Genomic DNA, 12,385 nt, shown 5'->3' with positions numbered 1-12,385 from the left:
TATACTCACCCAGTGTTCCATGGACACAAGACAATGGATGATTATATGTGCAATGCTTTCTTGTTCCATATGACATAAAACGCACCACCTATTACCTAGGTATCCCTATTTGCATAGGTTATCCTAGGTTAGGATTTTATTTTTCTAGATAAATAAATAGAAGATGGTCACCGTTAAAGGGACATGCCACCTCCAAACTTTCCTGTACCACCTCTTGTTAGCAAAGGGGTTGATATAATTGAAAATAAAATGATAAATGTCTAAAACCACCACCAAACATTTATTCATAACACCATTCCACACGAGAGTATCACCCATATCTTTCTTGATGAAGCCAGCTGACCGAAACTCATGAATGAGCATATACCAGGTTGTTGCAAGTCCATCTGATAAACCGATCTCATCTACACTCTTCCACACCGGGTACAGAAGATCTAACTTCCATTGTTCAATATCTTGATCCAGAAAGAAGATGTCTCTTGTATGTAGAGCAGAGATAAGGTCGGGATTGGAGTGATGGAAAGGACCAACACCCAATATGGAATCCCAACCTAACAAAACTTTATCACCCCTACCGAAGGACCATAACATCTTTCCAAGCAACCATTTACTGACCTTAGAAAAACTCATTGAAATGTAAGAGCCTTTTTTACCCGAATCATACATTTTCGATACCAATCTAAGAAGGCACAACCTTTTAGATACTTCTTAGCTATAATATCCTCCCAAATACCCCTACTAAATAAAGCCCTCATAGTAGAGGTATATCATTGGATATTCATTCCAACAGTATTATTTATGTTCATAGAGGGATTTGGCATTCTCAAACGAGGTGATTTGTTTGGGGTTTTGTCAATGGAAGGTGAAGGTAAAAAAAATTCTATTTTTTAAATTAAATTAAAATTTTATATTTTTAAATTTTGTTAGCAATATGAAATTTGTATATTTTTAAATTGATTTTGTATAAAATAAATAAGAAAAAATTATTAAGGTAAAAATTTTAAATTTATTAAAAAAAATAATGCTTACTAATCATTATTATTATTAAAACCATGATGAATGGGTAACTTAGTGGAGTAGTTTGGACAAGACCGAGATAAGATTTCCTAGATGTCAATATAATACCAAGAGTATATCCAATAGTGAACAAGCAAAATATACCAATAACTTATAATTTACCGAGAACCAATACTTCTCAATCCAAACCAAAATATACTTTATGCTAGATGACACCTACTCTACAAGACTTATCACAAATAGATTTATAAAAATTGAAATCAAATAAATAAGATAATAAACTACTTCCCTAAACATTAAAGTTAAACTCATAAAACAAATTTAAATTAACAACTAATGCTAGATGACACCTACTCTACAAGCCTTATCACAAATAGATTTATAAAAATTGAAATCAAATAAATAAGATAATAATAAACAAGATCCACATGGTGGCATAATAAAATTTATTCACAATATATTTATTAAAAAAATGGAAATTTCCAGATGACAACTCATCCTACTTTGGCAAATTTGAATCCACCGGAGGCATATAATCTCTACAACTCAACGCACATTGGTAATTTTGATTATGAAGTATATGTGTATTTGTGCCTGTCTAGTATCTTTATATGGAAACTCAATATAATCTAGCAAATTTGATAATCTAATAGCTTTGATCTATTTAGTTTTCTTGCTATGTAAGTTGGTTTATCTAAATTTGTAATTACAGGTTGGTAGTAGATGGCTTCGGTTGTGCAATTTCTACGTGGGACAAATTTTCCATAGTCCCCTTTTTTTTTTCATCTTTGGAAATTAAAACAGAACCATGAGCTCACAACCCTTACACAACTTAAGGCTTATTGATAGTGTCACACTAGGCCATATTACTAGACCATAAATCAACCTTGGGTTCGCTCTTTGCTATATCCAATTCAAACGTCATTTATTTGGCGGAACTAAGACTCCTCGAGTCCCACTCCAGGTCGAGAGTCGGGACCTATCATCACGATTTGGCTGTGACTTGACTCCAAGGCCTGACCTCTAGCTAGTCGGGGTTGGGTTCCTCATGTTCTTAAATGACTAGCTCGACTGCTCCCTTGGAGCCAACTAGCCAACTAGCCGCCCACAACATGAGGTACTAATAAAGCTAAGTTATTAGTACATATAGCTCGCTGGTTGTTATGTTAGACTTTAAATTCTATGCTAATAGTTGAAAATTTTGATCTTGGTCCATGTTGCTCAACAAGTTTAACCAATTATATAATTGTTTTCTGGTGTTTCTCCTTTCGTGCTTATTATTAATAAATATTTAATTAATTTAAATTAATATTAAGTTTAATTAATTAATTAATATTAATTAAAATTAATTATATTACTTTATATTAATCACTATTCATTCATTCATTTAATCATTAATAATTACTATTAAATTAAATTAAATTAATATTAATGTTAAGTCAATTTAAACTAATATGAACTTTAATTAATTAAATTATATTAATTATTTAAATTAATTAGTATTAATTAAAACTAAATTAATACTATTACTATTACTTTTACGACCCAATAAGTCCCCTTCTATTCCCTTTACAAAAAATTTCAACTTGATGTCCAAATAGGTCGGGAGTTAGAACTTATCACATCATTTCTACTGCAACTTGGCATTGAGGCCCAACTTTCGATTGGTAGCCCACCAGAGGTTGGGTCGGACATTGCATTTTTTTTTTCTCTGCGCTTGTTACCTTCAGCACCTTCGGACTAGGCCTTGGTCTAAAACGACAGGTCGGTCTCGGGTTATATTTACCTCACAACTCTACTTGCGTCCCGACCTGGCTTGAAACCTGACTAGTCGTCATTATTTAAGAATCCATGTCTATGAGATCACTGGGAACGTCTCAAGTTCCTAGACAATGGATTATAATAATATCGCCACACAACTTTAAACCATATTTTTACCATCTGTACTTTAAACTCGATCTAAATTTTTGGCATATCTATGTATCTAGAAAATTCTATAGGCATAGCTCTATATATGCGAAATTTCCTTGGGCTCTGGGGAATGTTCGACGTGGTAGGCCTCTGTGTGGACCATACTCTGGTCAAAATGTAATCACAAAGTTGATTAAAAAAATTCACACAAAGCATATTCCTTACATCGTTCGCTTCTATCTTGTTATTGGTGTTCCCGATGAAACCATACGTGAAACGCTCTCCGATAAACTAGGTGACACGATTCAAATTGATTTGTTTTTGCCATTAACCCAAAACCAAACCATTTAGCCCTGATAATGAAGGAATTTAAGCAACGAATGAGTTAATAAAGGGATAATTGAGCCTTTCAGAGGTAATGAGAAGGAATTTAACAGATTGAGTTATTAAGGGTGTTACACAGTAATTTGTCACCATTGGTCACCGTTCCCGTTACCCCTTTCCCGTACTTTGGAGGACTCATTCCGGGACCTGTGAGCAGTGACATAACTTAAAAACACTTGCATTATGTTCCCCTGAGTATGGACTTCATGTGCCCTGAAGACACCTCCTGCAAAATATCCCTGAAAAGTGCCCTTTTTCCATTAGCGCGGGTCCACAATGTACTACCCGCGCCAATGAATGAGATCCTCAAAAGAAGGTGCGACCATTGGCGCTCTGTCTTAGAGTAACACCCGCGCCAACCAAGTTTGGAAAAGATTTTTAACAAACGCGCGCCCAGATGTTTTTTCCCTTCAAGTCATGAAGTCTTTTGAGGATAAAGCTCATCTTCTAGATGTCGAGAGTCATCATCTATCCCTTACATCTATCCACAACGGCTTTTTGGAGATAATGCCAATCCATAATGGGTGTCCTGATGCATTGTATCTCCCTCCCCTTCTCCATCTATAAAAGTCTGTCCTCATGCATTTGACAAGCTAGTTTTTGAGTAGTAGTGATAACGCTTGTCTCGAGTGATAGTAAGAGTTTTGGAGCATGGGAAGGTTATGTTGCCGGAAGTCTGAGAGAGAGAAGGTCTATTGCAAGACATGTATAGCTGCTCGCCCAGCCAGAGGAGAGATTCAACGTCAGAACTTTGGTTGTATCTTTCTCTGTTGATTATTCATTAATAAACGACTATCATTATGGTTCCGATCTTATTGTTCATTATGATAATGTTTGATCTATTTCCTTTCTGACTGATATATGGTTGTATTTAGTGGATTTTATGCTTGTATTCGCTTCGTTCTTTGCATGTGCAGGTATCCATTCGCGGAGATCGTGAGGATCGTGACCTGCTGGAGCAAGGGAACGAGAGTATCAACTCTTCTATGACACTAGCGTTGGACTCCAGGTTGGTTCTCATAATCCACTTTCAGTTTGCAACTAGGAACTTGCATGGTAGCGTGAATTGGTTGTTGCTAGACCCATTTTGGGTTAGTGGGATCGCCTCTGTCCGCAGAGGGGATTTACCTCTCCAACAATTTGGCGACTCCACTGGGGAGAAGCTATTTGTTGTTTGATTCATAAACCTTGGACGGAGTCTGAAGCACGGCCAGGAAGCCTTCGAAACGCTATTGCTTTGCATTAGCGAAGTAGATCAACGCCACTTCAGTCAATCTCCGGTTTGGTTTACGAACCGAACAACTTGGAGTTTGTCTTGCATTTTGGTTTTCTCTTGATTGCTTGCGTAAATGAGCTTTCTGGGTCAGTTTTAAAGTTGTTTCTTGCTGTTTGATCTGTCTGAATACTGTCGACCAGACCTTGGACTGCTTGTTTTATTTTTTAGGCCAGCAAACTTTATTGGCATGTTTTTCTACCTGATAGTTGCGCCAGTTGGCGCATGTTGCACAACAGCAACTCGCGCTAATTCCTTAATAGCGCTAGTTACAGGCTGACAGTCGTGCCAGTCCTGTGAACTTTGCCAGTGTGTTTGTTGGAAGCTTTTTAAACTCAGATTTCTGTCTTTTTACATCCTTTTCAGCTACTGGAGTGTGTCAGAACTCTGTTTGACTGGTTTTTTACCTTTATCCTTCGGGTGTTTGCCTATTTCCATCGATTTTATATCCCAGCCCTAGAGCATCTAGTGGCTTTGTATATCGAGCCTTCCGTGGGAGTTTTTGGTTCTTTGATTGTCCAGTCAACTTTTTGGTTGTTTTCTACACTTGTCTAGTGGTTGTCAAAACTTATTATTCTGTGCTTCGAGCAATTCACCTCTAGCTCGTTTGGATTTTGCTTGACTTCGTTTGAGCTTAGATCACATGGTTCATTGAGGTCTTTGTGATTATCCTTGTTTTGACAGTTTATCTTGGTGTTTCAGATTTGGTTCTATTTGCATTGAGTGAAATTTGTCTGTTTACACTTGTTAACATCTCTCGAGATTTTTTTAAAGTGCATTGTGCCATTTTAAAAGAAAAAAAAAACAAATGATCTTTTTGCATTATATTAGTTAGGATTTATTGTTATTGGCAATTAGTCACTTTTAAAAAAGAAAAGGAAAAGAAAAAGTTTCATTTATTGATATTAGCTTGCATTAGGATCTTTGTTGATTGTTTGGTGATCATTTTGTTTGTTTGAAAATCTCAACTCTTCTGTAGTTAGCATTCATTGAACGGAATGATATATTTTGGCATATAGTTTGCATTTAGGAAATTCTGAGAGATCACATACGGTAGGACCTAAAAACTGAGACCTAATTGAAGATCATCTGTAAAATAAACCGAATGAATCTAACAACGCATTGGAACCTAACGCATACATTCTAGAGGTCTAGGCTAGAGACGTGGTCCGGCATCGTTAAACCTAGTCACTGTTGTTTCACATTACGGTTGGGTGATTCCTCCTCTTGTGACTCGATAGTGGTCTAGCACGGACTGAGCTCCCACGTACCGTCGCGTATATAAGGGAGACCCCACTAGGTTATCATCCTTTATCCACAGGAAGTCGTGTCTACCGCCTTACAAGCCGTAATGCACTGAACACAGCATTCGGGAAGATTGACTGCCGTACGGGAAGTCCTTGGTTTTCATCTGATTGCCAAGGTGTATAAGCAGTTTTAAGGATTATTTGGTAAACCCTTTGCCTAGAGTCTCCAGAGTAGTCACTTTTGATCCTTTTCGGACTCCTTAAAAGAAAAGGTGCCAGTGAGCGTCTTGTCACTTCGTGCTCATTAAACATTCGAAGGAGACTAGAGTCATCTTTTTGTCCTTTTCTCGACTCTTAAAATATGAAAAGGTCAAGTTGTGTCTTTGCGTCTTAAAATTTATTTGGCCACGATACACGTTTACCCGGTTAGATTTTGTTTGCATTAGTTTGAGTAGGGTTTTGTCTCGTTAGACTCCCTAGGTTTTGTGAAGTTTCATCCTGGTGGAATTACCAATTTCGTCTTCTTCCTTTGTCGAGATACCGGTTGTGAGTGGAATTCTTCCTGTTGTTCCGAGTATACAACCGATTCGTTCTCGTGCTCCAGGCGACGAGACTTACGAGTTTCATTGGAACCTTGTTTGGGAACCTTCTGAGGACGGTGTCCCTTTTTGGGAATACACTTCTCCTCGTGTTTCAGTCCCACCTTTTTCCTCTGACATGGAGGACATTTCCCCTACTTCGACTGAAGAATCCGTTGCGACGAGCGGTGAAATTCCCACCGTAACGGAACCTACACTTGTCAGTAGCACTCCTACTACTGGGAACCTACCACCAGGCTATAAAACATTAAGGGATACTATGCCCTCTGGAACTCCTTTCACGAGTTCTATTTGGTCACAACTTGCTTTTCCCACCACGGAGCCTTTTACTCCACAAAGTCGCAGTACGTCTGTTACCTCAATCACAATCGCTCCAACGGTATGTGTAGCTTCTTCGACTCCTATTTTCAGTCGTCCTTTGGCTTCTTTATTCGGAGTCTTTGATCCTACGTCAAACGTCCCAGCAGAGGGGCCATACGATCGATATTTGCCGTCTCAACCAATTGTTGAGATTTCAGTTCCGTTGTCAATTGATTGGGGCTCCACCTCTTTTCATGGTGGCCAAGTATCGTCTACGCAATCTCCAAGACCACCTCATCAAGACCAACAAGGGCAATCCTTCCAGGGAAACCCTTTTGCCTCTGGTGTTCCGTTTTTCCCCTCTTATGTTCAACCTTCTGGTAACTCAGGTCAATCTTCTCTTCAACAAGCCCAACCTGGTATCCAGCAAGGTTATCCTACTGGACAAATTGGTCAATCATATGTTAACTCAAACCAATCCAATGTCCAGTATGGTCCAATATCTGGACAAGCTGCTCAACCACATGGTCAGCCTACCGTCTAGTATAGTCAACTTTCTGGGCAAGTCGGTCAACCTCAAATCCAATCAGGCCAACCAACTGCCCAGCCCACTCAGCCATCTGGTCCTTTAGGACAACCTTCGCTTGTGCAACAACAACTCCATTCCCAGCAGGTACAACCTTCTGGGCAGGGAGGCCAACCTCAATATCAACAAGGTCATTCTTCCGGCCAGATAGCCCAACCTACAGGACATCCTTCTGGCACTGCTCAACTCGGTTTTTTGCCCCATGCTGGACCCCAGACCCCATCCGGTTTTCAAATGCAAGCTGGAGTTCAATCCCAACAAGCCTATCAAACTCAGCCTGTTTCTCAAACTCAGTTTGGAGTCCAGCCACCGTATGGTTACCAGCAACCTCAAGGGCAACCTTTGTTTGCCCCATATCAAAATTATCAACAACTGCAGGCGAATCCTTATCAGAATTATCCGCAACCATATGGTGCTCCTGCAGGACCGTTTGGTAATCCATGGAACGCTGGGGGGCAGAACCCAAATCCCTACGGACAAAACCCTATGGGGCCAAATCCGTCCGGACCAAGCCCTTGGGGGCAACCGCCAGTTGGTTGGAACCCTGGTGCTCCATCCCACCAGCAACCCCAGATGTCCTTTAATCCTCAATTACCTTTCTTAGCAACTTTAGAATTACCGGATGTGTCCAAATTGACCAATGATCCTATTCTCCATAATCCATATTGGCCTCCGATTCTAACGAAAATTCCTGGTGACTGTCCAAAATTCGATGGTAAAGCTAATGAAGATCCACAAGCTCATGTCATGACTTATCACCTCTGGTGTTCATCCAATTCATGGCTTGATGATTCAATTCGACTTTGCCTTTTTCAAAGGACTCTCACTAGCTCTGCAGCTAAGTGGTATATTGAGCTCAATCGCGGATCCTTTCAGGATTTCAACTCGTTGGCTATGGCATTTCTTACTCATTTTCAGTTTCCCATTCGATATGAAACGGTTACACACCTCCTCACATCCTTAAGACAGACAACGGCTACGCATATCTCTGATCATATCCATGAATGGAGACGGCGTAGACGTATGATCAAATTTTGGATTCCCGACCAACTTCTTACCGATTGGTTTACGACTTCGTTCGTTCCTCCAATAGCTCGGGACATTGCCATGGGGGCGTGTGTCACTGAAGAGCAAGCTATCGCGCGCGCTCAGTACCTTGACTTGGTTTATTCACAGTCAGGTACATTGTATGATTATTTGCCTGACGCCCCGAGACCAGGGACATCCAAAGCCCCGCCAACACCAACTGTTGATGGTATTATTGGTTCTGTTAATTCGTCCTCGAAGAAAAATTCTGCGAACCCTGTGTTGAGTCTTTCAAATGTCATTCATTTCCATTACACTTTCACTATTATGTCCATTATATCACCTCCATTTCACCTCCATTTCACTACTATGTCACCACATTTATCCCACTTTCATTATTATTGGGCCACCTTTATGTTTTTCCAATCTTTATTATTTCTAGGCCTTTTAAGTGAATTTGTGGTTAAACATTAGAAAATAATGTGCATATGCTTATACCTAACAAATGGGTTGAGATTGTTGACATGTGTAGGTTGAAAGGAGGCTTCTAGAAGACCCTTATGTGGCACTCTAAGGCCAAATTCGAATTTGGTTGGAAAGAATCATGGGATCATGAGGATATGTGTCACATCTCCTAATTGTATTGTAACTCTAAAAAGACATGTGTCTTATCAGTTCCTATTTTGATTAGGACTCTAGAGGTAGAGGGAGAGATTCATGGACTATCATTAATGAGATGGCTCTCATCTTTTTGTATAAATAGGAGATCTCTCTCCTTCATTTGTTAGTCTTTTTAGTCTATTTTAGCTTAAGCTTGTTTTGTAGTTCTTCCTTGATGGCTTTTGAAAGCTTTGGAGAACTTTGTTGTACTTTGTACTTTTGAAGAATTTGAATAAAGCTTTGATGTTCTCAACATGGAAGGAGATGTGAAGTAGATGTCATGGAGCATATTAGGATGTAAGGTAGAGTAGATTTCATTTTGTAAATATTGCTTTGTAGAATGTAAGGTAGATTAGATTTTTCATTCAAGCAATTTTAATTCATGCAAGTGTGTTCAATTTTTCTTTGATTTCATAACTAGTGGCATGTGTGATCATCTTGTCTATGTTGCTGACCTTTATTTTTCTGCAGTTTGATTTTCATTAGTATCATTTCTTTAACTTGCACTTTACTTTCTGCTCTTAGATATCAAGTTGTTCATCTATTGATGGTTCTTTTTCCATAATCAAATAACTTTATTGGAGCCAAAATATCACTTAGTACAGCTTGGTTTAGTTTGCTTTAAGACTCACATTGCTGACTTGTTCATAACTGTTCTCACATGATAAATCTAGCTGAAAGGCAAAAAGGTTAAGAAAAGGTTAAAGTAGTGTGATTTGTCTCCTTTATGTAGTGTCACTTAGATTTCACATTGCTTAGATTAAGTTGAAGAGTTAAAATAGTGTGAGATAGTTGTTCTCACTTTTAATTGAATTTAATATAGATTTCATTTTCATTTTAAATCAGCAGCAGAGATACTGGGCCGATGTCATTAGTCCTTTATTTGATGTCTTTATTTTCCTTTAAGCATTTGATTTCATAGGTGGTAGAGGGCCCCTGCCTTGTATAGTTGTCATTTTATTTTTGCATTTTATTTCACCATGTATATTAGCTGTACATAAATTGCTTTCAAGTTGATTGTAGATTAGTGATGCGCATAGCCTTTTAATGAACTAATGACGTGATAGAATCATCTTGTCCTTTTGCTGAAGCAGCAAGGATACTGGGTCTCATAGTCATTCTCTCATTATTTGATTATTGCATTTTATTTCGATTGAACTAGTTGTATATTTACACTTTTGTTTAAATACTAACTCCATCAATAACATGTTTTAAGTTGCATTAAACACTTTAGAAAAGCAACAAGAAAAAAACCCCAAAAACAACATAAACTATAAAACGACGAAGTAAGAGAAAGGTTAACTAAGCACATATGGTGCACCACACTTCACCAGTTTATGATACCCACATTGATAATTTATGTAGAGCAATTTAAGACGTTAAATTGACTAGACACCCTGGGAAGCAAAAATCACCTGCTTCGAATGAACACACTTCTCAGGTAACACCCACTTCGAATATTACTTCCGAGGTCAATGCCGTCCAGTCCACCACGGCAGACAAAGCCTCGAAAGGAAAGAAGAAAGGGAAAGCGAAGAATAAGCCCGATCAACCTAAATAGGACTCCCCTAAACCTCCGCCCGAGGACGGTGCCAAGCGCAAACCCAAGTATCCTTGTATTATCTGTGATGAAGATCACTATACCAAAGACTGCCCTAGGTGGTCCGAAGTTAGTCGTTTGTTGAAAGGCGCTCCCGAGACTCCTGCGGTGCTCAAAGAACCCTTTCCCTCACAACAAACTCAAAAAACTCAAATGGTGGCTCACCCCTCTCAACCTCCCTCTTCCTTCGGTTCTCAAGTGTTTATGGCTGGAACGATACCTATCAATATTAGTACTCGAACAAAAGATTATCCGCCATCTGCCGGGAAAGATCCTGAGGTCCCCTCCAGTGCTCCTCTGTTCAGTTCAGGCCCACTCCACATCGAGAGACCTACTACTGAGACGCCTCTTCGACCCCCTCCAAAAGGAGTACTCCGGAAATCTTCTTACAACTCAAATGCTCGTGCTGCACAACACTATAATATCGTTGAGGACTTAGCTCAGACTCCATCAGCTATGTCCGCTTTAGAAGTTCTCTAGAGCTGCCCTTCTCGGAGGAAGTCCTTGCTATCCGCTATCGGTGGCATAGACCCGGCCGACTCGGATTTAATTACTTTTGACTTAGAACGCCATACGCAGAGATTGCTTCCCCAAATCGCATTCCTTATACAGGTTATTATTGATTCCAAAACGATTCATCGTACAGTCATTGATGAAGGTGCTTCTACTTGCATCATGTCTGTTGCCTGTTGGAAAGCTATTGGATCTCCAACGCTGAGCCAGTCTCCCACAACCTTGGAAGCTTTTGATGGAAGAGCATCTCGTCCTTATGGTATACTCCAACGTTTGCCCATCTCTTTGGAAGGGAAGACGGTCGAAATGGAAGTTGAAGTTGTTAATGCTACTCTTACCTACAACCTCCTTCTTGGACGTAGCTGGATCTACGCGATGAAAGTTGTAGCTTCATCTTTGTTTCGTATCATCCGTTTCCCTCATCAAGGGAAGATTGTTACCGTAGGCCAGCTATCCTTCTTCGCTTCCTCTTTTGAAGGCAACATCCCTTTTGTGGACCATACCTCGAAATTATCTAAGAGTCTGGGAGCCGGACTTTTCAAAGATCCCGCCCTTATGGGTGTTTTTCCGCTCCCACCTCCTAACGTCGCTTCCGTCAATATGATTACTACTTGTTCTGATCCGTGGATCCTCCCTCCCACCGACCAAGTAGATTCTTGGGGCGACCAGATGCCATTGAGTCCTGCCGAACTCAACTATGTTGAAATTATTGCTGCATCGGCTCCCTCTTCTGAACTTGATCCTTTGAGCAAGGTTCTCCACTCATTCGCTCCATCCTCAGGGCTTGTAGGTGAGACTTCTTCGGATCCTTTAAAAGAAACATTCCCTTCCGACGAAGCCATTATTGAGACTATGTCTCTCAAGGAACTTCGTTGGCATGATTCTCACCATCGTTCCTCGTTTCTCCCGCCCCTCAGGATATTCTCACTTACCTTGAGCGGTTTGCTCCTTGTCTCCCATTACAAACACCTATTCAAATTTATCAGGTGTCTTCTGAAGGGAATATGGCAAACATTACGCAAACCCATCCCATCGACATCTCTGTGAAACCAGGGATTTTCGAGCATCTTCACATTGGAGTCACTTGTACTCCGGAGGAGATTCAACTTTATTCCAATCTTTTTCGCGAATTTCGTGACGTCTTTGCATGGTCCTATGAAGAAATGCCCGACATTGATCCTAGCATAGTGGTGCATGAGATAATCACGTACCCGGGTGCTAAGCCTGTTCGTCAACGTTTACGCCCCGTACACCCCCGAAAGGCTGCAG

The sequence above is a fragment of the Pinus tabuliformis genome, chromosome 2_1 (assembly GCF_031772625.1).
Source record: "Pinus tabuliformis cultivar Carrire ecotype Pingquan chromosome 2_1, CPIR1, whole genome shotgun sequence".
NCBI classification, from domain to species: domain Eukaryota; kingdom Viridiplantae; phylum Streptophyta; class Pinopsida; order Pinales; family Pinaceae; genus Pinus; species Pinus tabuliformis.
This window is presented reverse-complemented; position numbering follows the sequence as displayed.